Source organism: Aulonocara stuartgranti, assembly GCF_965226115.1.
Source record: "Aulonocara stuartgranti genome assembly, chromosome: 12".
In the NCBI taxonomy this organism is placed as follows: Eukaryota; Metazoa; Chordata; class Actinopteri; order Cichliformes; family Cichlidae; genus Aulonocara; species Aulonocara stuartgranti.
Window position 1 is genome coordinate 6298852 of NC_138948.1, and position 26634 is coordinate 6325485.

Below are 26634 nucleotides of genomic sequence, written 5' to 3' on the forward strand. Positions count from 1 at the left end.
TCCTCCAAACAAAACAAAGAAAATCTTTGTTTTCGCTGTAGGAAGTCGACTGTCTCCAGCGGTCACTGTTTTACACAACTGCAGCAGGATGGATGGACGAGGAGGAGTCTGAATGACTCCTACCGTCATTTACGAGAGGACTGCGTGCGTGTGTGTGTGTGTGTGTGTGTGTGTGTGTGTGTGTGTGTGTGTGTGTTTGATTTCGCAACGTTATTGCTGTTGGAGCGGAGTAGTTTATAAACACTGGACGCAAACAGCATCCCACTCACAGAGGTTACGCAACACTAAAGAACACACACATACATACACACGCACACGAACACACCCCTATTGTTGCACACAAAGCATTTCAAGCATAAATACATAGACACATATAGAAAAACTACAACCGCTGTCTACTCGTATTGTCTTGTTCTCTACATTCACTCTGTGTAAAGTTCTCGGGGTCAGAACAGCTGGGCAGGCGAGAAAGACGGGGTGATAGAGAGACAGGAGGACAGAAAAAGAAAATAGACAGGAAAAAAGACAAAGAGAGGAAGAAAGAACGCAGACAGCGGTTTGAGGCCGAGGGCCGATAAGAAAATGAAGAAAAGGAGAGAAACACAAAGAGAGGAGGAGGAGGGAGGGAGGTGAGCAAGGTGGGGAGGACAACAATGGGTGGAAGGGAGAAGCAAAGAGAGAGAGGACAGCGTTAAAGTCAAACACGAACTTCCAGGTTTTTTAAACTCTTTTGGGATCAGAGCGGAATTTGACCCTGATGCTAACCCAGTAAAGGTGCACCACGGACCAGTTTATGTCCGACACTATTTTCACACACCGGCCTTTAAGGTGTCGCAGATAAATACAGCAAAATAAAACCAGTACTGGTACCAAAAAAGAAGATTAATTCATAACACACAGGAAAAGACCCAGGGAAACAGAGTTAACTATAAAAACAATTAAAAAAAGAACACTAAAAACCAATAAAAACCCTAAATTTTACACCTGTGCCTGAACTCGCGGGCCCAGTACCAAACAACTCACGGACTGGTACCGGTCCGTGGGCAGGGGGTTGGGGACCGCTGGTCTAGACCAAAATACTAAATTTTGCTCTACAAGGGCCTGATATCCACTTCCGAGGACACTATACTGCCACTGTTCTATCGAAATGTAAAGCGAATGTCCTCATATGTCAGTCTAATTTCTCTCAGAAACAAAAATCAGGTAAAAAGAAAAAAAAAATCTCGTAATTCTTTGTTTTTACATTCATCAGGTCCCAAGAGAAACTGAAAATGCATGCCATGAAAGAGTTCAGGTCTTAGGAGGTTAAAAGTAAAAAAGAAAGTAAACTCCATCTGCAGAACAATCACAGTGGCTCTGTCTGACTTGAGACCAGGGGGAGACACAAACTTCTCTTGATGGGGTTGCAGCACAGTTCTGGTACCAGACCTCACTTATAAAATATAGAAAAGTTACTGTAGTTAAGTTTAGTTTCTCCTTTTTTTGTCAAAGCCACAGGGAGCTTCAGATTCAAGACCCTCTGCTCTACAATGAAATGAAAAACACAAAGAAGAATCACGTCTGATGCGTCCAGTTTATGTCGTGATGACTTCAACAGGCAAAATCTGAAAGTGACCATGAATCAAAACCTTTGCTGTCTGTCCTTGTGGCAAACATCCAGCCCAGCGCTAACAGGAGTTAAAGACGGGAAGCCTTGCCATCTTGACATGGATGTGAATGTTTCGGTCTGTAGACACAACAGGCTGCAGCAGCTGATTGCAGCCCGCTTCAGACAGACTTGCATGTTTTTCTGCACATACTGACTGTTCTTAAATACCAGAGAATCCAGTCTGTTCCTGAAACAATCGTTCTCCCTCTCTCTCTCTCTCTCTCTTTTTCCCTAATGAAAAACTCCCTGCTCTGCCTTCAGGAAGTGAGTTCATTCACTTTAGCCGAGCTGAAGAAGAAGTGGTTCACGTTTGTTTTCTAGCAACGACTGGGGGAGAAGGAGGGAGCTTTATGTAATGCGTTGGCTGAACCTCAGATTCCTGCTCTGTTGCTCATCTCTACAGCAAAATCACATGACAAGAGAGTGAGAGAGAGGGGGGGAGAGAAAATAACAGAGAGAAAAAGACAGTAAAAGAGACAAAGAGAAGTCAAAGAGAAACAAAAAAGTAACCCTTGGAAGAATCTAATGAAGCCTGATACTGAACTGTTTTTGTAACAAATAAGTGATGAAAAAAATTCTGCTTCATTATAAGCAAATTATAAATAACTTCCTGGAGTATTTCTTGACCTCTCGAGCCACCATGACAAACAGACCATTTAGTTTTTTCAGGCTTGCTATAAATAAACCAGATTTCTGGAAATTAAATCGCCGTAAAACAACTTTGGGGCATCAAGCCTTGCAATTACATGCCTTACCAAAGTGTGCACATTATGTAACTAGGTCCTGCTCTCTAAACAACACAGGAGATTGTTTGTCAGTGTCTATGCATCATCCACGTCTTTGTTTAGATCTGAACTACTTTAAAGGTCTGTGTTCGCTTTAGACCACTGTTCTAGATGAGTGTGCAACATGAGAGCGATACAGTAAATGGGTCAATTGTGGACTTGGCAAAGGGCCTTTTGTGTTTTTTTCAAACTTCTCTGCTGCTGAGAGCAGCATAAATCAAGTTTAGGGTTAGCTCAAGCAGGCTACAAAGTCCAGAAAATCGCAGCAGATCAGCTGGGATCAGCCTACATTACCCGATCGCTTTACTGATACTGCTCTATGGATCCAATTGGCAAATCTCATCTAAATCGCTCTAGCATGTCCACAGTTGATGCAGATCTGCAGCCTGCTTTCAATGTCATGATCTGTTCAATTCATACCAAACCACATTCACTATCTATAAAATACTTTCGCCACTTTTACTTTTAAAGCAGCAACAGGGAGACACAAAAGAACCATCACAATTAAAAGATGACTTAAAATCACAGTCAGTATCTCACAATGGGACAAAGGCTAGGGAGCAAAGGTGTATTTTTAAATGAGATTTAAGTCTGCCTGGTGTGCAGTGGCAAATTGTGCCACAAATGAAAAAGCAACTGTCACGTCTGAGTTTTCTCTTCAGAATCAGCAAAAGTATCTGGTCTGCTGACCTGAGTGAACGAAGACATGTGGGTCCAGCAATTTACACAGATAAGAGACTTAAAAAATAAATTCAGTTTGATTCAGTTCAATTTCAAATAATATTTGAGTGGAGAGCCGACAACAATCATCTATGTGGATGAACATCCTTTTAAAGAGGAAGAAACCTCTGGCAGAACGAGGCTCGGGGAGGGGCAGCCATCTGTCTCGACCCGCTGGGGTTTGAGGGGAAAGAGACGGGAAAAAAACAGGAGCATAGAGAGATCACACACAACAAACAAAATGAAAAAAGAAAAACACTGCAGGAAAGAGCAGGCAAAAGTTAGTAACATGCAATAGCTGTACAATAAATGCAATGCCAGTGAAAAGAGGTGAGAGGAGAAGAAATGTTCAGTGCAACCTGGGAAAGTCCCCCAGCAGTCTGAGCCGACAGCAGCACAACTAAGTGATGGCTCAAGGTAACCTGATCCAGTCCTAACTATAAGCATTATCCAAAAAGAACATTTAAACCGCTCTTAACATTAGAGAGGGTGTGTGTCTCTGAGTGCACACTGGGAGCTGGTTCCACAGGAGAGGGGCTGGATTCTGCTTCCCATTCTTCTTTTGGAAACTCTAGGAGCCACAAGTTATTGATGCCTGACCTGTTCTGTAGAGGGGTCTTGCTGCTGCTTTTCCAGAGCAGAGCCTTACTGCCAAATATAAATTATTGCAGATGGAAATAACAACCTTCTTTTGACCAAAAACCTCCGAACTGTAAATCTGCAGCACTGACAGAAAGCACAAATGGGTTTAGCAGGTCTGTGTACCCACCTGAGTGTAATAGAAAACAGTGTCAGAGATCAAAACTGACACCATCACAAAGCCTAAAAAGAACATGATCGAAACTAGTGAAAGGAAATTTACGCATTTAAAAAACTGGATTCATTAAATAGTTTGATATTTTTTAAAAGCATTTCCGTTCTGCATCAATACAGAGATTATTGTGTAATAAATTAACACACAATATAGCTGAAGATAGTTTGCATCAAACAAGTATGTTATCATAAAAGAAAAGTACAGAAAGACTAGTTTTGTTCAGCGCACTCTGGTCTGTGGGGCATTTAATCAATAACTTTAAATCTTATTAAAATCAGAGTCACATTATATGGAAGCATACAAAACTGTCTTTGTTTCAATTATGCAGAACTTGCACTTTGAGATTCTTTGCCTAGCCCAGCTATGTGTGCTTTAAATGATTACATCACTGCTTAGTCACAGTCACTCTGACAAACCATTGTTTGAACATGGGTGTTTCCAGTGTAGAAACCATTGTGCAGGATGCCCAGGCTCATGTCCAGCTTATGTGCACTTTTGCATTACATGAAAAAAGACAATGTTATTTTGTAACAGATAAACTATAGATATATAGAAGAATAGCTATGTACTCAGACTATTTGCTGTTAGTACAAAAGTTCAGCATAAAAATATATTTAAAGTAGGGCTGCCACAAACGATTATTTTGATAATCGACTAGTCACCGATTATTTTTGCAATTAGTCGACTAATCAGATCATGCGTCCATTGGACGTAAAACGTACAGCTTATTGCACCAGCAGCATCTGCTCTTATATAACTACCATTAGCTTACAGCTTTAAGTGTTTAAGGTATGTGCTAACTAAACACAAAGACAAGACGATAGTTTATTAAATTTTTATGAAATTTGCAGATTGTTTCGGTGGAGTTTAATAAACTCAGCCGTCTGCTCCCTGCTATCTAAAATATAACAGGACACCGGAGTATATTCTCGACCATCTCACACTTCTGATAATCAGTTGTCTGCTTGACGTTTATTCAGCTGCGTAGAAACTATAACTTTAATCTCAAACCGATTTACTCAGGAACAAATAAAATACAAAAAAAAGCCAAACAATAACATTTGTAAGTTATCTAAGTGACTTATATATCATGTTTAACCTGAGTAGCGAAAGACGGCGGTGGGTTTGAAAACGATTTGCCGGGAGTCCGGTGTTCTCACGGCTCTAGTTAGCCTTGAACCCCGGCTAGCTATCGAGCTAGTGGGTAACAGACGTCTCCGAAAACGTCGGAGCGCTTTTTAAAATATGTGGTGTCTCGATAAACTGAGCAGATATTTGAGGTTTACACAGCTACATTCTCGTCTGAAAATATGTTAAACGTTTATTTTGTGACCGAGAAAGAATAATACAAGTAATACTAAAACTAACTAGCTGCCGCCATTGTTGGAAACTGAGCTGGGCCGCGCTATGAATTCTGGGACACAGTTTCTTCTTCTTCGGGATTTAACGGCAGCTGGTATCCTTGTACATGCTGTGCTGCCATCTTCTATTTCTGTCCGTTATTACACTCTTAAATCCTACTACTTATTGCTGCGTCTTTTGGGATCTTACAAAGCTTCAAATGACGCGTCGACTATTAAATTAGTTGTCGACGATTTTGATAGTCGACGTAATCGTGACTGGTCGACTAATCGTGGCAGCCCTAATTTAAAGTACTGCATTTTTCGCACTATAAGGTGCAGTTAAAATCCTTTAATTTTCCCAAAAATCGACAGTGCACCTTACAATCCCGTGCGCCTTATGTATGAATTCTGGTTGTGCTTACTGACCATGAACCGATCTTATGTGGTACACGGCACTCAAAAATCTGTCAAAAAATGTTTTAGTACAACTTTGGTAAGCTACGAAGCCGCACCGCTTGATGGATAGTCAGAGCATTACGGCTAGCGCTTCAGGTTCCAAAGTCAAACGAACATTGCGGCATCACTGAGAGTTAAAAACTTTCATCTGTAATAAAATGTTCAGCGTTGCTGCTTTACCAGGTGTAACAGTTACGTTTAACATCCATGGATCCATGAAAACAGAATTTATTAAATTTAACGGAGTTAGAAGTTAGTTAGCTCGCTAGTTTCTACCTAAACATGATATAGCATGTTCTGACAGAGATTTCTGAAAAAATTAAAATGTTAAACAGCTATGTTAAACACAGTGAAGCTAGAGGATGAATAGTAACTTTTTTCCACTCGATAAAAGTTAACAGACGAAAGCCAAATCAGTTCCACACCACTGAAGTTGCAGCATTTTTACAAACCAATTTTGGTTCATCTGTCATTCAACGATCCGCTTTCGCCCTTCTCATTCTCCGTCGTCGCCATGCTTCTTCTGCCATGTGCGTATGAAAACAAAGGCACTGCATATGCACTTTTTACCCATATTCTATTGCGATATTTAAATTTTTTTATCATTGCCTAATATTATACCGGTATTACTGTGAATGGTATGATATGACCCAGCCCTACATGAGGGTTCCCGATGTTTAGGGACAAATGCAATTGCATGGCAGGATGTTGTAAACGGACCAAACTTCAGTCAGGAGAACAACTGAGATAATCCATCCACAATACGAGGTTAGTCAATAATATACTGCAACAACATGGGAATAGAGCAGCTGCAAGAGAATTCAACATTAATGAATCAATGGTACAGAAGTGGAGGTGGGAGTTTGACTGACTGTTTTGTTTCGCTTAACCCTTTAAGATCTACCATAGAACCAAGTCCGCCAGAACTTATATTATATTTTTACATGCTGTAGTGCCATTTTTGGGAGCATTTCAAGTTGCTATACATCAATACAACCATTACAGCCTAAATTTTAATAATATGAATGCATCAAGTGCATAGTAATTACATAAATTGCAAAAAAGTGCAATAAACTACAAAAAAATTGAAAATCGTTTTTGTTTTTTTAACATATATTTCTAGTTAGAGAAATTTAAGAGGCTTATCCCTCAAAACTGTAAATATAAAAAAGTTGCACAAAATAGTTTCCCACCACAGGAAATTTATTTTGAGTGCCTTCATAGTTTTATTTTTGAAATACACCAATTTTTATACACTGCAGGAAAAACGAAAATAAATATTATAGTGCAAATTTGCAAAAAAGCAGCATATGCATCAAAATAAACTATTTCCAGCAGTGCAATTTTAGTTCTAAGCATCCCAGAAACGACACAGAAAGTCATAAAGTCAAACATAACTTTTAAAAACACCAGTATAAGCTCATGAGGCCCTGATGGTAAAAAACTACATTTCCGCAAAAATGATATCACTTCCGGTTTCGGGCAGGTCATGGCGGACATGCGATAGTTCGCGCTGACGTCTGTTCCAACGTAGGAAGTGTTATGAACAGCTGATCGGATCGGCAAAGTGTGTTTCTGGAATATTATGCTTTTGTTGCTGCAAGTGCTTTTTATGCAGTTTTTGCAAAGCTATATGTGGAAGGAAACTGTGACCTAGGACAAGCTGATGGCATAAGATGTAAGTACAACTTCTCTGGTTTCATATGCAAAAAAAATTATTGCGCTAGCTCACGTGGTTGCAGTGCTACCGGGATTTAAAAATAGTTACGCAAAACGGAGCATGCCCGCTCTGACCGTTTTTAAAGGGTTAATGCACCTTATAATCCATATAATCCTTATGTATGAAAAGAGACCCGTTCATCGACAGTGCGCCTTATGGTCCAAAAAATACGGTAACTAAAGTAAAAATATTATCCTCATTTCCAGTGGTTTTGGGCATTGGCATTTACAGTTCACACACTACACCATGATTTCTAAAGCCACAGTTCAGAAAAGTAGTAAACATTTTTAATGCAAACGTGACCAACAGGTGTTTAAAAAGGTTAGAATGTCAGCCACGTGGGAATGGGATTTTATAAAGTAACTGGAACCACCCAAAGGAAAAAGAAACGATCATCAGTTTAAACCAGTATGAAAAAGTTGACTGCCGCCAAAAATAGTCACAAAATACTAACAAACTACAATTATGTTCATAAATGGGCATGGCCATTAGAACGCATTCATACCTTTACTTTTACTTCAAGTACATTTTCCTTATTATACAGAGTAAACCGTCATTGTCCTTCTCTAATTCCCCTTACTTACCTCCTCTCTCCCTATTTTTCTTTTCCTCTCCCTCTGTCCCTCATTTCTCTCTCCTCCCTCCTCCCGTCAGAACAAACTGAAGCCAAAAGCCTCAACATTCCAAACATTCAACGCAACCCAGACCTCTCTCTCTCGCTCTCTTTCTGTCTTTCTCTCCTTCTGTGTCTCTCGCTCACACAAACACACAGGAATCCACATGCCTTTCTCCAAGGCTCTCTCTCTCGCTTACAGCTACACACAGGAATCTACATCTCTCTCTCTCTCTCTCTCTCTCTCTCTCTGGTTGATGGGGTGAATGAGACAGAGTTCACTGAGAGCAAAACTGAACAGACCCGCCGAGAACACAATAGAAACCATTAGTAACAAACACTGACCTAAAATTATCTGTCGTTATGCCTGACTTCACTTTAGGGAAAAGGGATCTTTGAGCAAGACTTTATTATAAACCAATCAAACACACACACACACACACACATATTCTAGGTGATACCACAATCCCACTCTTTTGTCAAGGACTATGGACACAATGTTTTAATTGTCTTTATGATGAGTTTCTGTAGTTTAAAGCCTTTAAATGCATAAATGTGTTAATTAAAAATGATTTTTTCAATTGTGATTGCTTCTATGAATCCCAGAGCCATGTTAGCTGGTCTGTATCACTCTCCATCGAATCACCATTCTAATGAACAAAAACATCTTTCTGTGTATTCTCACTAGCACTATATTATGTACCCATGTTCAACTGCTTGCTTATGCACATTTCTAATTTGCCAATTACATGGAACCAAGTCAATGCATTTAAGATCTGCTGAAGCTCAAACCAAGTATCAGACCGAGGAAAAAAACGTTTGGCAAGACTCTGAACGCAGCATGGTTGTTGGTTGGTGCTGCATATTTCAAAAACTTCTGATCTACTGGGATTTTCCCACACAACCATCTCTAAGGTATGCAAGAAAGTATCTCTGAATGTGCAACACATTGAACCTTAAAGCAGATGGGCTACATTAGCAGAAGACCACACCGTGTGCCACTTGGCACACACGGGTTCACAAAAACAGAAACAATGGAAGTAGAGACTGATGTATATACTGATATAGGATTTTAAGACCAATACTCATACCGATACTTGGTGATTCAAAAATCTGACATGTCGTTCAAAACACAAGTTGCCAGTAGGAAAGTTACCTGTGGAACATTAAAACTCATGACATGTCTGAAGGGCATTTCTCCTTTAGCTTTTAATTGGCCATTAAAATGCCAATACCATGTTGATATAGCAGTCAGGGTCTAAACAGAAGTTTGGAAAAAATGTTGCCTGGTCTGATGTTTCTCAATTTTTGCTGCGACATTCTGACATGGTCAAAATTTGGTGTAAACAACATGAAAGCATGAATTCATCTTCTCCTGCATCAACAGTATAATGGTTTGAGTGATACTTTCCATTTTTTAGCATCCTTTGGGTCCCTTAGTACCACTTTAGCATGGTATGAACACCACAGTCTGAGTATTCTTCTGATGGCTGCTTCAGCCAGGATAATGTGCCATGTCACAAAGCTTAAATCATCTCAAACTGGTTTCTTGAAATAAACCAGTGATTTGTAGTAGCTGGTAATCAAATGGCCTCCACAGTCACCAGATCTCCAGCAGAGCACCTTTGGGATGTATTGGAATGGGAGCTTTGCATCATGTATGTGCAACTGACAAATCTGTAGCAGCTGTGCGATGCTATCAAGTCAATATGAATCAAAATCTGCTGTAAAGCCTTTCTGTCACTGCAGCAATGTCTGCCTGATTATGCAACACAATAAATGAGGCTGCGCTCACACAATCATAGAGGCCTGTTGGGTCCAGATTGTAATGGAACACACCATCAAGTTGTTAGACGGTAAAGACTCCCAGCTGCTTATCAACAGAAACAACAGAGCAATTGGACGAGAAATAAAACTTCCATAATTAGACTCATGAAGAGATTCTCTTATCAAAACCGTACCACACGACCGAGAGCAGCCAAATTCAGATGTGTGCTCACCGTCAAAACATTTTGCGCCATCCTTCTTCCCAGTGTTTTCCTTCAAATAGCGCTGTAGACATATCGAAAGCCAAAAGAGGGTTTTTTCATCTGTTTGTGGGTTGTGATAAACATAGACTCATGGCCATCCATAAAACCCTCGCTTTAGGCTACATTCACAGAAAATCTGCCGCTTTTATTTTCTATCCACAGCAGTGTGAGTTAAGTTTGGTGATACTCAGGTCACAAGATGTCTAGACTTCAAGTTCAAACTGGGCTAAAACACACACACACACAAAAGAAGCTATACACAGCTTTCACAGTGCTGACCATGCTGTGCAAATCAACTGTAAAATCTGTGGAGTCCTTTCTTAAGTTCATTTCATACACAAGCACAGCTATGAGCAGAAACAGTGCCTGTTCAGTCTGTGCAAAACTTTGTGGTCATTTATTGTTGTCTGCTATAGACTGCTGTCTCTGTTCAGCGCTTTGAGGTCCATGTTTATGTTCTTTTATTAACTTTTCTCACGGAGTGAAACTGCTCTTGGGAGTCAGAAAAACGTTTAAGATGCAAATGTAACCCTGGAGCAGGTGATGGTTGCGAGGTCTGAACTCGAGCCGAGAAGCAGCTGGTTTAGAAAAAGCTGCTGGCATTTGAAGAATGTGAGGAGCGCTTGATTTAACATGTAAAGCTTTGAACTGACAGCAAAGACCAAAGCCAAGTTAAACACAATTAAATACACCGAAAAGTATGAATGGGGGACATGCTAAGCCTAAAACTGGGAAATTCCTGCTAACTCCAAATTTCAAAGACATATTTTACCCGATCTTAACTGATTTGCTAACATCACCTCTGGAAATGTTTGCATTCAAGAGTCACATAGTTTTAATTAGAGCTAAAAGGTGTGTGAAATGTGCAGCTGATGCCAGGAAATGAAAGCAAAGACCAAAATTGGGTCTTTTTTCTTATCTTTACTCATCTTGTGACATCTGGCATTTTCCTTCTAACTTCTGGGTTGAGAACCAAAGAGGTAACGAGTCCCAAAAAGAAAGGCCCATGCATGCAAGCCTCGAGATCTCCTCGCAAGACAAAATCCTCACAACCTGCAATAACAGATAAACTATTTTACCACTAATAGAAAACACTGTACAGTTACTTTTACTGGTATTGGGAATAAGCCCAACTGTATTTTAAACACATGTAGTATCCACCAAGAAATTGACGATAGATGCAGCCCTATGATTGGCAAATAGTCAAACCTTCTGCAAGACGCATTTTATTGACAATATTTGTAGTACATCTTCCTTTTTAACTGTTTCGTCTAGCATGGCTGAGTAACTGCTAAAACTTTCAGTGAGTAAACCATCACAGTTTTCAAACAATTACTCAGAACTGGCCTTGAAGCAGTTCTGAGTAAAAGATTACATAAAACTCTTCAATGTTTTGTTTTGCAAGTGTTGCTTCATTCACATCTTCTTTTTAATTGATTCAGTGCTGCTCTTCTGGAAATCAGATGGAGAATTTGTAACTACTCTGATATCAAAATGTCACTCAAGACTCTGTTGCTTAAGTCTGAATACAAACCCTGGAGACACGACAAAACACATGCAAGCAAGCACACACCTGGAGCCATTTAAAACACACTCAGGACCATACATCCTTAAAGCACTGCAGGTTTATACACATGCATGCACCTACATGCAAGCAGTACACACACAGATATACACACACAGGTATGCAGGGTATCATAATTCTGTCAGGAGTGGTTGGAGGTGGAGGGAGCAGACGACTCCTCTCTCTCAGGAGGCTCAGTGAAGTTATCACTGAGCAGACACAAGTTGACGCTGAAGAACTGTAAACTAAAATCTGTTTCTGACATCAAACAGCATTATTCACGACTCCTGTCACTTTAAAAACGGCCACTGTTTGGTTTTTGATACCCAACAGTTTACTGTTTGCACAAATTTCTACAGCACAGAGTACATTAACTTTAATGTGACGGTCCAGGCAGATGGCAGAACTAGGTCTCGTTTAGCACACGTGGACTACAGACATCCCAGGATGCACTTGGTGAGATGCAGAGTAAACCCAGTCTGTCACCAGATGATTACACAGACCACAGAGTTGCATGAGCTAAAGATCAACTGGCATATTCAAGGGCTGAAGTAAATCTGGCATTCATTTGCTTTATTTCATCCATTACTGGTGATAAAAACTCACCAGGGGCCTGTGCTAACAAGCAAATTCAACATACCCAGTACAGCCCTTCCTCGGTTGCTTTTACTGACCCTAACACTAAAAACCAGGTTTAGCAGTCACATGAAAGTGGTTAGGAACTCAGATAAATACAGATAAACCATTCAAGTCAAACTTAACCCTTCAAAAGAAAGAGGCCGTGTTGTCAGCACATAACCAGTCACAAACTTGTAGAGATCCATGTGTAGCAGCACGGCATTTAAAGCCAAGAAAGTAAGGTGTCACAAGAAAGAAAAACGCAGCCTATCTAAGATCTGACTTCAGTTTAACTGACACATTGCTTGTATTAAGGTAGCTATTCTCATGGAGTGCAAGACAATGTTCCCTTGTGTTCTTCAAGCTCCAGTTCCCGAGGTTTTAAACCAGCTGTGAGCAAGTACAAAAAAAAAAAAAAACAATTTGAAAAAGTCTGTAGGTTTACTTACTCATTTTAACTGTTCAGTCAACAGGGGAAAACTGCAATGAGTCAAGTTGTTCATGAGAATCTATACTCCTTATGGATGATTATCACGGAACGTAAGAGACTTCAGACATTCTTTAAAAACTACGTAATCTCTCACTACACAGGACGGGGATTTTCAGAAATGGTTGATGCTGTTTTCTGGAGAAGTGATGGGTCAGCAGGTGGTGGTTATTATGGGGATAAACCCTAGTAAGACTTGAATAAAAACTCAGGAGAACTCAGGAGAACTGAAAAAGAGTGACTTAACTGTTGAATATACTTATCTGCATATTTACCAGCCTGACTTGCATGCATGGGCAGGAGAGAAATTTCTTAATGAGCCAAAAAGCTATAAACCAACAGCTAACATCCCAAAGTGCATTCAGGGCATCTTTGGATTCAAACCAAACCCTTCTGCAAATCAACTAGTCAAATCCACTCAGCAGACTCATAAATGTGCAGTTCAACTCATCTTATAGACTTTTAGCAAAAGTACAGCAGCACTGATTTAGTACATTGTAAAAAAATGCACAAAAACAAGTTATTTTTTTATACATAAGTATAGGTATTGATTCTTTAATTTGATTACCAGAAGATGTAATACACCAAAATGGAGTGTACTAACAAACTACTAATTTACCTGTCTGATACTAAGGAGCAATACAGGAGCCTATGGCATGGTAATCAATTGGACTAATAGATTAGATCAACCATTACCAACCCACTTGTCACAAATCGGCTGCAAGAATCCAAACCAAAATCCAAAAAGGTGTCTCAGGGTGGGTCGTCAACAATTGGTCTAATTGATTAAATGGTAAATGGTAAATGGCCTGCATTTGTATAGCGCTTTTCTAGTCCATAGGACCCCAAAGCGCTTTACACTACATTCAGTCATTCACCCATTCACACACACATTCACACACTGGCGATAGCAAGCTACATTGTAGCCACATTGTAGCGACTTTAGAAAGAATTCTCATCAAGTTTGTGGTAACAGTCAGATAGATGCAACTACAAAAATCAAGATGCTACAAATAATTAAAATCAGTGTGCTCGACAAAATGCAAGGGACACTTACCTCATATTATCTGGATTTAATTAACAAAGCTACACAGGAAAGTTTAAAAGATCACTGAAGAGGGGAAGTCAGGAAAGGTCTGTCCTGATCGTAATCAGTCTCATAGTCACCATAAGGAGGGTGTGATACATCACTGAGGATTGTTCACCCTTTCCTCACCCCGCAGGACTAACAAAGGTGTCAATGATTTTACTGGAAGTAAACGGGTGGGAATATGACCGCTACATTAACCACAGCTGAAGCAAAACACATTCAGTAACTAGTGACTTCACATGATTCTCCAGCAAACTTTTCAGCGGCAAGTCGTTCATTTGGAAATTGAAGCTTGTAAAATAACAATGTTTTTATGTGGGTACTTTGCAGCAACAGTTAAACCAGCCATTGAGGGCTGTTATGAGAGAGTTACTTGAAAATGATTGAGCAAGAAATGGATCCCACACTGCAAGAAATATGAACAAAAGCTGTGAATGGGAGTGTCGGCGGTTGAAAAGTCCTTCTATAAGACTTCTAATAATGCAGAGTAGCTACACAGAGTATTTGAGAGTGCAGTGACAAGTTGTTTTTCTTATTTTAAAACCAGATAAGACTCAATCTCAGAGCAGACAGTGCACAAACCACCAGAGCATCCCTTTGGCAATTTACAGAAATGTAATTTTAATAAAGTTGTGATAGGCACGGACGATTTCAGTCAATATCATCTTCTCTCAGCAGCTGCCATGTTGGCCGTTCTTCTTCTGCTCTTCATGTGCCTTGCACAGATCCCCTCTAACAGATCCTCCTTGTGGTTTCTTAAGGGTTTAATGAGCTGCTGGCTGCAGCCTGGCTGGTGGAAACTCAATGCACTTAAACATGGGCTCCTTTAAACTTATCTGTAATCTGTTCCTTCGGCTCCAACCGCAGCTACTATCTGCACACGTTTCTCCAAAAACTATTGTGGAAGTTTCCTGTAAGTGTTTGTGTTTTTCAGTGCGTCTGTGGTGGGATTTCTATAAAAAGGCTTTACGTGAATGTCGTAATAATACCTGACGAGAAGGTCGAAGAATTTATGTGGTAACTTAATGACCTGAAGTTAAATTACTTTGGATAACTTTTTCTAAACTTGTGAAAGATTTAGTTGGGCGAAGGATGATATATCATATTATATATTATAGCATTATATAATATATAACATGCGAGATACAATCTAAAAAAAGGTCTACTTTTTCCTAGATTCCCACAGATAGATGGCTTTATTGGCTCCAGATTGAGCTGGATAGATTTTAGAAGAGATGCGACTCCAATGCCGTGCATATTGTAAGTCTGATGATCCTTTATGGGAAAGCCAGAGCGTTCATCGAGATTCTTGAAGATGGTTTGACGTCATCTTGTTAACGTTCAGCTCAAAGTCAGACTCAGAGTGCAGAGAGGCCAAAGCATTAAAACAAAGACTATTTGGCTGTAAAGTGACTATCCCCTGCTTTCTATCAACACATCGACGGTGTAGGTTACCACGCCAAGGTTTACAGACATCAGTGCATATGCAGATAAAAGAAAGTCTGAGCAGCATCTCTCTGCTTTCTCTTTAGCACTTTCCGCCAGTGGCTTGTTGCCACTCAGAGTCCAATTACACACTTCCCATCTGGGGACTCTCAGACAGTATCAATTCTTTCTCTGTAGCAAAACTGTAAACGCAAACATGCTACATCTTTTAGCATGAATGTGAATCGCTTTGGCTGAGCACCAATATCTTCTTTAAAAAAGGGAAATAAAAATTGAAAAGAGAGGGAAATGGTCATTACCAACAGATAGACCAAAACAGATACCCAGACTTGCTATTTAAATGTTCTTAACACCTTCTCACGTTTGACTGAAAACACAAGGTTTCATCACTTAAACAATGCAAACCGATGTAAGATCTTTACTTTGTAACAAGGCTCTGTACATGGGAAATATCTGCATTTTCGTACCTTTTTTCCTCTTTTTTGGTGCCCTTTGTTGACTCACAATGGAGCAAAGAATAATGAAGGTTAGTTTACTATTGCGCTCATAAGATGAGCTTGTCTTTGGTGGGTTTTTTTGACACCCAAGAAACAGTTTCTTCCTGTAAACAATTAGATTTGACGTTTGTCACAGTTTTACACAGAGCTAAGGTACAGACTTCTGCATCAATGCTCCCTCGGTGTTTTCCCACACTTCACTATATTAACAGCCACCCAAGTATACTTGGCAACTAATTTAAGCAGTTTCTTTGTATACAAAGGGAGAACAAATAAGTTTGAAAGTTCAGCTGCTGGTAAACAACTAGCCACGGTCTCACTGCACAGACATGCCTCTATGCCAAGCTCACCAAGATTGCAGAGCAAAACCGAGACTGTCGCCAGCTGTAGTACAAGACGGAGGAGTTGGAGAGACTCACTGGAGAGGCACCAGGTTACATTGCTATCTGTTACTTCACTGTCACAAAGAACGTGGCCAGTGTAACATTTGCAGAGTCCTTTCTGCTAGAAAAGAAATCTAAATCGGTGAAGAACGCCGCAACATCAATATTTCTTGAGAAATTTGGCTCTCGCCAAATATTTTCCCAGTTAACAGAGTTAATAAAGTTTTACATGTGGAGACTACAAAACTTTTGCAGGTCTTTGTCTCAGTTGACTTTTTTTCCACCTCCCCAAGAATCACCTCAGTATCATGTGATTTAAGGTGAAGGTTTAGGCATCATGAGCTTATGATGACAGCAGTAGCAGCGCAAGATCGGATCCTGCTTGCTATATTCTCGGCTGCTGCTACACTCAAACATGACCTATACTTCTTTAATAAGAGTAATATACTGCACAGTTGGTATAAGAATCATCAAGTTGAGCAGAGTGAAGCGTCTTTCATTGCTTTTCTTTGTGAGTGAGCTGAGGTGTCAGCTCTCACAGTGTGAGCCAAACACTGAGCTCCTGCTCTTGTGCAATCACTCTCTCCATGTAGCTCCAGGCTGCTCTCAGAGTCTCTTCAAGAAACAACAAATGAAATTTTTACCATCTCACGTCATAAACATGAAGCCACTTAAATACCTGCAGGGGTCGGATAGTCACTGACTCAACTCCAGGCTGATAGAAATAACCTTGTTCTTTGTTTGGGGGTGGGGTACTTCTCACTGTTAATTACTTTTTAGAGAAATCGCTTTATCTACAAAATGTCAGAAAACAGTGTCTCCATTTGTGTCTAAGTGTCCTAAAATATCAGTTCACTGTAATCTAAACAGCACGTTCTCTCATTAGAGAAGCTGGAAGCAGAGACTGCGTCACATTGTTGGTCGATAAGTAGTTTCCAAATAAACCACTTGTATTATTTACTGTTAGTCATAGATATTCACAAACTGGCAGTATTTAAATCCCTTTCTCACAGTGGGCTCAACTTAAGCCTGTATAATTTATAACATTTGTTGTAAGTCAGGCTGATGAAGTGAGTTTTGCTTTAAGTACCATAACTAACCAAGCTGTGTATTAAACGTTAGTGTCAAATGTTTGTGGTCACCTTCTTTGCAGTTTGCTGGTTATTTGTTGGTTTGCTGATCATTACACTGATTTGGGGACTTTTAAAGGGAGTCCGATTTTATGACTTTGCTCCCTTTCGAGAGCTTTTCAGCAGAATATTTCAGACAATAGAAAGTTTAGTTAGTATCAGTAAATGAAGGCATCGATAAATAGTCTGTATTTTAGGACTTTAGCATCAGTGTACCTAAAAAAATGCAAAGAAAAAGTTGCTTCATTAATATTTTGACACTAATTTTGGAAACTTGTGCAATGTGTCTGTGAGCTGAACAGCTATATTTTTCCACTACAAAGTAGGTTGGTGCTATAGGTTTTTACTTGCCTGTTTGTTAGAAGGATTACTCAAAAAGTCATGGATGGATTTCTTTCTTCTTCTTCAGAGGTGGGGTTTGGCCCAGCTTAGGGCAGATTAACTTTTGGACTTGTTCCAGATCTACACATTTTTGAAAGGTTCCTTTACTACTGAGAGATAAAGCAAATTTAATAACGGGACAAATCAAACTGAAAAAACAAAAACAAAAAACTGGGACACATCATCTTGATGAGCTCAAGAAAATCTCATAAACTACCTCCAGATCCTTCTGGACTCGGTTCATGCATGGTGTGGAGGGGATTTTCAGCCTTGCACCGCTCTCCTCTTTCTTGTATTCTGTACTCTCTTATTATTCCAAACATCGGCTGCTGGGGAAATGCATCTAAAGCTCACGCTTATCGAATTTCTAAATCTACATCAAACTAAACTGTCAACAGATGTTCTTTTGCTAAACCCTCAAATGTCTCTTTCTTAAGTTTAGATACTAACACATCCCCGGCAATAACACAGCTTAGATATTATGAAAGCCTGGAATTATTTACAGGCAGGGAACATATAAAATATGTGTCAGATGACTAAAAGAGAGCTGTTAACAACTTAAAAATTTGTAAGGAAAAAAGTTACAGCCATAACTGATGTGGAAACCATGTTTTTTCCATTACAACTGTGTCAATATTGTTCAAGAAGACTTTTGACCACTGTGCTGAGCCTGGCACCACTGGCTCAGTGTTTAAGACTGTCGCCTGACAGCAACAGGGTCCTGGGTTCAAACCAACCTGGGCAGGGCCTTTGAGTGGGCAGTATGCATGTTCTTCCTGTGGTTTTCTCTGGAAGCGCCAGTTTCTCCTGCCCTACTGCCATTGAAAAACATGTTGGGTTAATGCTGCCTGTGTGAGCCAGTAACACACCCACAAAACATGATTCTTAATATTAAAACCTCTTCCTGGTTAAAGGAATAAGATAACAGCGCAGTAAATAAGAACACCATGACCTTGATTTATTAATTTTCAACATTAAGTGGCAAAAATACTTGGTAAATGTAGTATCATCATCATTTTTGTCCACAACCTGCATGTTTTTGGTCATATTTGTCCATTTGTGTTTGCATTCTCCTTTTGCATATATTTACTTTTGAGCCACAGATGAAATTAAGGTTTGATGATGATCATAGCGATACGGAAAACAAACGTACTGGGGTTTGCACTTCAAGGTCTGCTGCTGTGAGCCATAAGTTCATCCTTGTAACGTGAGCTGACTCAGTGCTGAACATGAAAATAAACCAAACATGATCCCACTGCAGGTGAAGAGGTCAGCAGCAGCACGCACACATGGACCTGCATGCAAATACACTGTACATGCAAAGCTTATAATAACACAGCAGACTACAAACTTTTACACCAAAGTTCTGTAGACGCACCTCTGCATGCAGGACTCTCACAATGCAACCGAAAGTCCTGCTCTCTGATTGGCAAATCCTATGTGTGCTCACTTGAAGCAGTTAACAAGCTGTTCTAAATTAAACGGCAACAGTACCTGTCTGCTGTCTGACTGGTGACATTAACTTACTGTAAACTGCAAACACATGCAATGTCTTTGCACACAAACATGATAATGAGCTCTCTCTTTACACGATAACAACATAACCACAGCAGTTCACAGTAAAATATACAGAAGACCTCATTTACTCCTGTATTTAAGCTCTGTGATTTATGCTCACTTTGGTGTAAATACCTGGCTTTGATTAACTTTTCACTTTGGTGCTAAAAAAGGCTTCACAGCTTCTGCCATTAAAGGACTTTTCTAGCTCAGTAATGCATCTGCATATATATTATCAACAGAAATACAAACACAAACTAATGCACAGCGAGCTGTTCTGCACTTGTCTGCATCCTGCAATACTTTATTTCATTCAACACAAATCGTGCATCCCCATCAACAGCCTATAGAACTTTACCATTTACTTCACTGAAGGGTAAGGAGTCGTTAACTGGTGCTGCAGGGAGGCTGGTGCCAGAAGGTTTTTAGTATTTTTTTCACTATCATCAAGTTGTTTGCACCACTGGTTGGTATTTTGCATTAGACCAGTAACATATTTTAACCCTGGGGTCCCCTCACCCCTATAGAGTGTGCTAGTACAATTTATAAACATCTAGAACCAGATGAGGTCCAAACACGAATCTACAAGTGAGCCATGAAGTTGGTCAGTTTGTTTAAAAAAAGCTATCACAAAGAAGTCATCAGTCATCATCCAGGTTAAAACTCCTTCAGTCTGTGTGAAGCAACCTATTGTCAAATCATTGTGAATATTTGAAATCGCAACAACACAAAAAGATGTAATGAATCTAACCACATCAGAAGACAACAATCGAGCACCCCTACAGCGCATGGTGTTAAACATAATCTGGAAGAGGGATGATTGTGAAACAGGACAGAACTATACTTCTATCACCTTCTCTTTTAGGGAAAAAAAACATTTCTATACCTTGAAACTTGAAACACATCATGACCAACTGAACATCTAACCTTGTGGGCTTTTTCAATATCATACTTTTCATCTTCAAGTTTTACGTTAAACAGTTTAGTTTTGCCTTTGTCCTAAAAGATTAATAGTAATTCACTGACTATTTTATTTCCTGCACATTTTTCTACAGTATTCCCAGAATTTTCAAACTCCTCCTCTCTGTAAACCTAATCACACCTTTGTTTTCTGACATGTCTGTTGTTCGGACGGTAGGATTAGTAGGTCAATTAGTAAATATCTATTTGCAGCTGGTTGCATCATGTCTTGATTATTTTTCCTGCATCTTTCTCAATACAACAAAGAAGAGATATGATGTCCCATCTCATCTAGGCCTCAATATAAAGAATCTGATTTCTGCCCTGTTACCATCATGCACTTTCATCATCACGAGTTTTCCCGCAGCGTGGATCCTCCGCTCTCAGTCCTTTCAAACCCACAGAAAGTGTCAGCTGTTTTACCTGTCCGCAGTTTCCCTCCGGGTCCACACCAGCAGCGAGCCTCTCTCCGCTTCGATTCGTTTTTCTCAGAGTGCAGTCCGGCTTCTCTTGAGTTTGTTGTCGGAGACAGACGTAGGAGCTCACAGGATCATGGTGGACAAAACTACCTCCCGGATGCTTCACTTACGCGACTTTTTACTTTACTTCTTTTGCTCTTATTCTACTTTTAACGCAGCAGTTTGTTGAAAGAAGAAGACATACACCAAGGAGAGAGGGACAGAAAAAAAAAGTTTCTGTGTATTTACATCACATCCCGTTTCCGAAGAGGCGGAGGAGGAGGAGGAAGGCAATGAGCCCCCTGAGTGTCTGACATCTGAGCCTGGAGGACATGCGCACAAGAGCCCTATGAAAGGGACTGCGGAGGGAAGATAGGGCTTTTACATCAACGTGATGTAAAGTGCAACGTGTTATTATCATAGTACTTACACAGAGCTGCACTTTCAGCTAGTTGCTGTTGAATAGCGCCATATTTAGCGGCACAATGGCTACTAAATGTCGCTAAATATCCGAATTACGCTTAGTTCACTGTTCAATCGCACATTAAAAACCTTACAGATCCATTCATTCGATTTATTGGTTTTTAAACGCTTGAAAACAAATGAAGTTCAGCAACCAGTTAAAAAACTGCCTTAAATTACCACATGACATGCATTAGATTATAAGTACTTCATGGTTTTCTCCCCTAGTTACATACTTGAACATTGCTGGACTTACTGTTTGAAGAAAACATTTTAGTTTACACTAAATAAAGGATAATTCATAATTTAACAATTTTTACCTTAAAAACGTTTACTTTTCTGTTTATTTGAATTTAATATTCAGACTGGTAGTTGCAAGACTTTTGCTGATAAACGCCCCAATTTTAAACTTTCAAAAGTCTCAAATATGCTCTAATATTCTTGGAAGTCGTTCTTAATCAGGAGCATTTTACTAATGCACCTGGATTTTTGAAGTTAATATAAGCTATTAGCCCGATATTGAACGGTTTAGTGAAAGGGGACATACCATTGTTTACTTATTGTATTCAGTTGTTTTATAATTTTATTTATAGTTGCACCAACCGTGGAATGTGTGCTTTTTTTCAGTCTGACTGTTTTGGCTTTTATGGTCTTGTACTGCCTTCATGAGCTGAAACAGGGGATGTGCTGCGTGGGATGTTCCCTTCAGGATACTGTGGGCTTTGCTGTTACAGAGCTCCTGTAAGGACAGGAGTGCACAGCCGAGGACCTTCTGTGCTGTGCTGATGATGACATAGCCCAGAAGACCATCGACTTTGATCATCATGGATCCTGTTCCCAGTTTAATGAGAAAGGTTGTTACTCTCAACTCAAATGCTGTGTGGTTTGAAAGCATTAAAATGTCTGAAAAGAAATATCTAGACAGTCTCGTGAGAACAGCAAAGATCATTGTTGCCACCCTCTCTCCCATGCTGGAGATCTTTAACCACCACTACATCTGCAGGGCTTCCATCATCATCCAGGACACCCTCGCACCCTTATTAAAGCCTGTTTTCCTTCCTACCATCAGGGATAAGATATAGAAGACGAACCAAAACCAAAAACCTTGCGGTTCCTCAACAGGTTCATACCTCAAGCTGTGAAGCTGTGAGAATCTTGACCGTTCTTGCCCCCCATCTCTGTTCACAGAAGCATTTTATATCTGAGTGGACTCTGTGACCCACCTGTGCCTCACAACTTTGTAGCACTTAAAAAACAAAGTTGAATCTTTTTTTATGTTAAACATACTTTGCATAGTAAGTTGTTATCCTACATAAGGACTGTATTTTAACAAACATATGCAGTTATTCTAAAACCACTGTGTGTGTGTGTGTGTGTGTGTGTGTGTGTGTGTGTCTTTTAGCCAGCAGGTGGAAGCAGAGGCCTGCTTATCAGCATCAGCAAACGTACTGAACTTTTAAAATTCTCTGTTACAAGTGGAAGCCTCTCACTGGCAAATATTCTATTCAATCTTGAACAATACACACAGAAAAGGTCAAATGTGCACACATATCATGAAGCAGGAAAGAGAAACACACAATGGAAAAAATGAGTTAAAAATACAGTTAGAAAGATTTTTGTTGAAATGTTTCTTAAAGAAAATAAATATATAATTGGTAAAAATCTGTGTATCATGTGCTCGCAGGTATATGATGCATGTTTCCATAAAAAAATGACATCATTTACACTAAATCCAGCACACTGGGGAGCTAGGACATTATGTTTTTTCATCATCTTTGCATAAAAAAACTTCCATATAAACATTTAATTGTCAGCAAATAGTTTAATGTTATTCTGAGCTTTTTTGTTGAGTAATTTATTCAAGAATACAACATTTTTTTTTAGGTCTTTATAACTTATGGATACAAAAATCTTCTGTAGGTTATGTTTTATTCTCTGCTTGTCTTTCTTTAAGCAGCACATCCAGCTGGGGGAGCTGCTGCTTGTTTTTCATTATTTTCCTTAAACTCGTGTTTTGCATTACTTCACACATCACTTCCTCCCTGTGGGTCACCCGGTGTTGACAAGAGTTCCCTCAGTGTGGCGTGACGCAAGAGCTGTGTACACTACAACAAAGATGGCAATTAGAGGGGAATCCGCCACACACTCATTATTAGGGATGGGTATCGTTTAGGTTTTATCCGATACCGGTGCCAAATCGGTACTTTTGAAACGGTGCCGGTGCTTAAACGGTGCTCGAACCGGTGCTTAAAGAATGGAGAACACAAACTTTGTACAAAAACCTCTCATGTTCAGCTGGTTTTTTTTGTAAAAAGATAACAATGTTAGCCTTTTCTGCAGCTATGGGGCATATATGGTATGATTCTTGGCTGGAAGCAGTGCTTAAACAATGGAAAAAACACAAACTTTGTCCAAAAACCTCTCATGTTTAACTGTTTCCCACTTTTTCTTTGGTCATTTTAGCCTTTTTAGCCAGGGTGAAGGGAGTATCTGCCATCAAACAAGAAGACAGCCGCATGTAGCTATGATGATGTTTGCTAGTTCACCTTACATGCATTAATGTAATAACGTGGTTAGCCTACTCAACGTAAATTACACACGAACAACATGAAGCTACTCATGCAGAGAAGAACGGCTGCTGCTGCATCATCATCCGTCATCATTTCTGCTACACTGGCAGGGGTAGGGGCCAGCACTCTATTCTTCGGGTTTTTGGGGGATGTTGCTCCGGGTCCGATAACTGGCAACCCACCCGACGTGCACGGTGTGAGGTCTCGCAGCAAGCTATCAAATACGGCGCATTTCTCGGCTTTAAAAAAAAACGCTCTGCGTCGCCAGCTGTTTAATCGGATTCTTGGTGTTACCTCCTTTGACAGTATCGCAGTATCAGCTTAAAGCACTTGTTGCAGGCTGCTGAGTTTGCATATTTTGCTGTGAAGTACAGCCAGACTTTTGACCGCTTCGCCTTGGACATTTTTAATCTGTAGCTCTGCTCTAAAAGAACGCACGTACCTGGCCCCGCCTACTATCCTCGGAAACGTAAAATGATTGGCTAGAAGTGTATCACAGCTCAGGAAAAAAAAGCACCGAAATAAAGCACCGAAATGTGCGCTGCTTTTCGGTCTGGTTACTACAGTTTATGTCAGTTTATGTCAGAACCGACACCAGTACCCATCCCTACTCATTATCCTGTTTCTGTCACTTCAGGGGACGTTCGCTTACATTAAGGTGAATTCTCTTAACCTTATACCTAAACCTTACAGTCATGCATTTATAATATAATATATTAAATATTAAATGTAATGTCTACGTAACAAAAGTTTGTTATGTAGACATGGTTTTGTCTCTGTAATATGTCACAATGTGTGACAATGACTGTGAATTTTTTTTTTCTGATCAAATTCTTAATAAACTAGAAACTAAATTCTCCCCTCTTTTGGTCTTTACCATTAAATTGATTATATTTCCACCCAGTTCATAATAACAAGGTAATACATATTTAAATGCTTAAAACCCAAAACAAACCATGTAACTATGTAAATTCTTATTCAGAGGAAGTATTCACTGTTATGAGTGACAAAAACCCCACATTATTCACAGTTTCCTCATAGTGAAGCTCATCCTGATGACACGCAGAGTAAGGAGGGACCTCTTAGTCTCACATTCATGAGCTTCCTAGTCTATGTGAATTATGTTTCATTTCCAACATAAATCTGCTTGTTCTTATTTATGAGTAAAAAAACATTTCAATCCAACATATCACTAAAAATCACTGATTTTGTGACTTGGGTGCAACAACTGATCGATGACTCTTCCGGCTGTACAAGATAGAAGTGTATGAGAAAAGGGCTTTACTGCTCACTTGATCTACAACCCCAGCAAACACTTTCCTGATGATGTGCAGGAGGTTAAAGCAGGGTGTGATTTATGGAGGGTCTTTCTATGACTTCTTGTCTCAATGCAAGCCGATATATAATGAATGGGTCTCTCAGGGGCTAGTCCAAAAATGTACATTTGATTAGGAAAACATTCAGTTGTGTTTTTGATAGAAAGTTGTTATTTTGTTTTGGACATGCTCTCATGATTTGATGTGTGAGGCAACAGCTTCCAGTATTTCAATGCTTCTGCAGCTTCTTTTATGGGAATTTATGTTTAACTACAATTCCAACATTTGTTGCTGTTGCAATGTTATATGCATATAAAATATTGCAATTTTGATATTGTGTTTTGTCTTGCACTACCATATATCTACTTGTAAGAGTGGTAAATGGACTGATTCTTGTATAGAGCTTTTCTACTCTCCTGGAGTACTCAAAGCGCTGTATACAACATGCCTCATTCACCATTTACACCCACTCATACATGCACTTATAAACTCAAGTGCAATCTAACCACCCTTCACACTCTGATTAACGCATCGGAGAGCCACTTGTACTACTTAGTAGCTTACATGCAGACTGGGGAAGTCAAGGATCGAATCACCAACCTTCCAATCAGTAGCTGGTCTGCTCTACCCCTGCTCTACAGTTACGAAATAACAGCTTCCGCATATTTTCTTGGACCCATAGGCAAGAGACAGACTGAAACCGGAGTCCAGGTGATGACAAAAACTCCTGTAAGTCATCCACAGTGAGCAGGAAATGCCAAACAGCTGTTAATAACCACAACTTAGCAGAGCCGCCTTCATCTTACTGTCTAAACATTTACTTGCTCTGACTCATGCATGTAAACTTTCCCAAATCTGGTTGTAGGAGCAACTCGGTCCTCCATGCAGTAAAACATTATCGTCATTACTTGTTTGTTTCATCATGAGTTTACTCCTCCCCCTCAAATTTAAGAGTCCATCCAGTGCAAGTCATGCTAATGGCCTCAGCTCGGTCACACAGCTGCAGACAGGAAACACTCACAGTTTCCACAGATAAGACTGATGGGCATGTTTCCTGTACTTTCTAAAGCAAATTCATATTTGCTGCATTTTGGCTCTTTGGCTTGTTGTGTATCTTATTCTTATCACCATCTTGTTAGCCCAAAAAAAATTCCAGCAGCTATTTTTAATGTATGAGTCCCTTTATAATTGCGACAGCTTGGGAAAGTTACGTTTATATAGGCAAATCACTTCATTAAAGGTCAGAATCAGAAATAAAACAATTATTAATGAAATTAATTAAAACAAAAAGTTTTAATTAGAAGGTAATTTTTCACAGAACAAAATTAGTTTTGCGCTTTTTAAACGTTCTTTTGCTTATACATGAACTACAATGAATAAAAATACATTACAAGAAAGAAAAGGAAACAAAGTTAGTTGAGCTCTGTTTAACAACAACATTAGAAACTTGTTAAGTATGACCACATGCTGGTGTCATGCTCGTCAGGTTATCTAACAGATGGTCACAGTCCAGCTCGCTGTCGACTGACACAGTTCTTGTCCTTGTTTCTGGTCCTCGCACAAAGGCAGAATTCATGCTGGAGAGG

At 39.7% G+C, this 26634-nt stretch overlaps 1 protein-coding gene across 2 annotated transcripts in view; it reads right to left on the reverse strand.

The window, feature by feature from the left end:
• The window catches only part of ddr2l (discoidin domain receptor family, member 2, like), a 38147-nt gene extending 17122 nt beyond the window's left edge, over positions 1-21025 (reverse strand). The window contains exon 1 of one of the 2 annotated variants that reach the window (XM_082554261.1): positions 20666-21025. The gene's annotated coding sequence lies outside the window, so the exon portion shown is untranslated. Of the gene's footprint in view, positions 1-8070; positions 8172-20665 lie in introns of those variants that run through there. The other variant, XM_082554262.1, reaches the window with a different exon arrangement.
• Positions 21026-26634: the final 5609 nt, after the last annotated feature.